Source organism: Gossypium arboreum, chromosome 11, assembly GCF_025698485.1.
Source record: "Gossypium arboreum isolate Shixiya-1 chromosome 11, ASM2569848v2, whole genome shotgun sequence".
NCBI classification, from domain to species: Eukaryota; Viridiplantae; Streptophyta; class Magnoliopsida; order Malvales; family Malvaceae; genus Gossypium; species Gossypium arboreum.
In genome coordinates, this window is record NC_069080.1 from 89,168,470 (window position 1) to 89,172,236 (window position 3,767).

Sequence of the window (3,767 nt, forward strand, 5' to 3'; positions counted from 1 at the left end):
ATCAAGTTAGCAACCAAAACAAGCATGAATCTCATGACACAACCTCAACATACCTTAATCTTGATGCAAGTATAGCCAAATCTCCTTCTAGATCTCTTCTAAACTAAAAATGGAGCAAAATTTCCTTCCTTCTTAGAATTTTCAGCCCAAAGAAAATGAGAATGGATGAACCAAATTTTTTCTTTTCCTTTCTCTCAACTCACGGCCAAGGGGAAGCATGGATGAGACCATTTTTTTCTTTCTTTGCCCATGCTCTTTATTTTATTATTTCACCCTAATGCACCAACAAAACATGTTTCATGACATGTTTTGCCCATCCACTCTTGCCATGGCGGCCACTTCATGTTGGGAGGGGAAATTGACATGCAAATCCTTATTTTTGCATGCATGTTCAACTAGTCATCACACCTTTCCCCATCATACTTTCAAAGTTTACTACTAGGTCCTTTCTAATGAAATTCACATTTATAACTTTAAATCGAAACATCAAAATGTCACACATGAATTAACACATATTATAGGCATCAAAATAAATTATAAATTATTTTTATGCCTCGGTTTTGTGGTCCCGAAACCACCTCCCGACTAGGGTCAGTTTTGGGCTGTCACAACATCACTACAACAATTAGCACATACATGCATATAAATAGACTTACAACCATATTAACCAAGATGAGCCAATTTACATGACCAATTTCCACAACAAGCCTTTGACATTTACAAGCCAATTCATTTGGTTAAAATCATAATGACACATATAACAAAATGACCAAGTCCCTATACATGTCATACTTTCGAATTACTAAGATCATCAATACCAAAAAATGAGAGTTTGATAGTGTGATTCGAATCTCCGACGATATCCGATCCGAGCTAGCTTGGCGACACTATAAAATATGGAAAATAAACAAAGTAAGCTATATAGCTTAGTAAGCTCATATGCAAGAAATAAGCAACCTTACCATGCATATAACATTCAAATAATATAACATAATTGAATGTAAATTTACCATAGTATCGTAATTCATTTCATCACTAAACTTACCTCATTTTCATCATTTCAAGCATTTAATAAACATGAGCTTTACATACATACCTGAATCATCTCGAAATGAACTTACACATATTCTCATCTTTGACGTACCTGTGAACCACTCGGAATAAAAATGTCAAATACTTGGGAAATTTGCACACTAAGTGCCACATATGTATCCAAAGCTACCCAAGTCTCATATCACATAGTTGCTCGCTCTCGAGCTATCAACGGGCCTGCTCACACAAGCTGTCAGTCAAGATGTAGCTACGCGGTGCTGCTCACACAAGCTGTCAAGTATTCGCAACATATGCTGGTATACTCAGCCAATGGTAGGACGTACAAGACCAGCACCTGGGTCACATAATCACATAACACATAACTACCGTAGTGACATGTCACTTGTATCCTACCCTATTCCTAAGGTTCAACAGGATTTCTCGCTTGTCAATTCATCTTCGGACTGGTTCATAAGATTAATCTCATCCACATTTATCAAACATACAATTCATGCAATATTAAAGCAATAAAATACAATCATATTAAAGCTTATTTATAACATACGAACTTACCTCGGTACAAAATGACTAATAGTTTGATTTAGTCCACGGCTTTGTTCTTTCCCTGGTCTAGGTCAGAACCTCTTCTTTCTTGATCTATAATATCAAATTTAACTCATTCAATTATTACATTATTCAATTTAATCTCAAAAACACCTTATGGCAAAAATTACATTTTTTCCCCTAACATTTTAACTTTTTACATTTTAGTCCCTAGGCTCGTAAAATGAATTTCATTCGATTTCTTCATTACCCAAGCCTAGCCGAATATTATTAGTACTTATATCAGCCCACATTTTTCATTTATTCGCATTTTTACACACATTTTACAACTTTTACAAACAGGTCCCTATTTGACATTTTCATGAAAAATCACTTGGTAAATGTTGTTTAACTAACATTAAACATACATTTTCTATCATTAGACATCAAAATACAAAAATATCTACATGGATAAAATTCTAGACTTTGATTTTTTTTCAAATTAGCCCTTGAAATAGCTAGATTAGGTAAAATATAAAAATCATTAAAAACTGGACAAGAACGGACTTACAATCGAGCTTGAAAGTGGCCAAACCCTAGCTATGTCTTTCTTGAGAAATTCAACCATGGGAGGACTAAATTGGGGAAGACGACATCTTTTTATTAGTTTTATTTGTCTTTATTTACCAAATGACCAAAATGCCCTTCACTTAAAACTTTGAAATTTTATCAACCATGTCCATTTTTGTCCAACTTAATGTATAATGGTCTAATTACCATTTAAGGACCCCCAATTTAAAATTTCATTTCAATTAGACACCTCTAGCTTCTAGAACACACGTTTTGCACCTATTGCAATTTAGTCCTATTAGTCAAATTGGACACTCTATCGATAATATTTCTTAACGAAATTTTCACACAATCATTCAATCATACGGTAGACCTTAAACAAATAATAAAAATAAATATTTCTGCTTCAGATTTGTGGTTCCAAAACCACTATTCTGACTTGACCCAAAAATGGGCTGTTACAAACGAAAGGTTGTCTTATTTCAATGTGATTGAGCTGATGTTAATACTGCTCGTAGAATTAAAAAAGATCAATTTGGTTTTATAATGGTGAACTTCTCACAATTAATTCACACTGGACAACAATAAATAGACGAGCTGTATGTATTTTCTTCATAAGTGAAACAAGTTTTTGACTCGAAAGATCCAACTGATGAAGGTTGGTATGTTGTACTCTGTAACACCCCTAGAGACTTGTTTAACATGGGTAATGGAAGTTGTAACACCCCGAATTTGGGCCTAGAAGTATTGGGCCTTGAGTGTGGGTCCGTAAGGAGGTTTTATATAGGTATTTAATTGTCCAATGAAATGACACAATTAAATGTTTGCTTTAGTGGTTAATGGCTTTGAGAAGTGTTGGAGAAATCTTGGGTTCAAACTTGGGCTTTAGCAAAATTTTTGGTATTAAGTGAAAAAAACCTGGATGCTTGGATGAGGGCCTTTTAAATTATTGTGGTAAATAAATGACACAAGGAAGCATGTAGTCTAGTGGTTGTGGCGTCATTAAGGTTGTAAGGGAGCATGGGTTCAAGTCTTGGCTCTTGCAATTTATTTTGTTTTTTTTTTTTAAGGGAACCTGGACTTTGGCCTTTAGACCTTATAATTAATTGGGGATAAAATATGACACAAAAAGCCTTGTGGCTTAGTGGCAAGTAGCGTGTGGAGCATTTAAGGGGAGGCATAGGTTCAAATCCCATAGCAAGCAAAGAGCATTTATTTTGCTAACAGGGGGCGGCAAGAGTTGGTGTTGAATTTAAACTCTGATGTTGGAGGGATCCCACATCGGGAAGCTAACATAAGAGTGGATACAAAGTTGGCTTTAAATAGAGGGAACCATGAGGAGAGTAAAGGTACCTTTCTTGGCTGATCCCTTTCGCTGTATGGCGTGCTCGTTTGGGTTGGGAGTCGGCTAAGAGTGCTCGGAGCGTGGATTAACTCCAGCCTCCTATCGGTGTGTATTTCTCACTACTCTAGTCAGGGATGGCTACTTGAGCATGAATGGGCGAAAGGGGCCATATAGGCCCAATGGGCCTACAGGCCCAATTGGATAAGTTGTTTGATTGTGTAGTAAATATTAGACTAGGCTAGGTGAATCTCATATCTGTGGCTAGATTTGGGCTAAA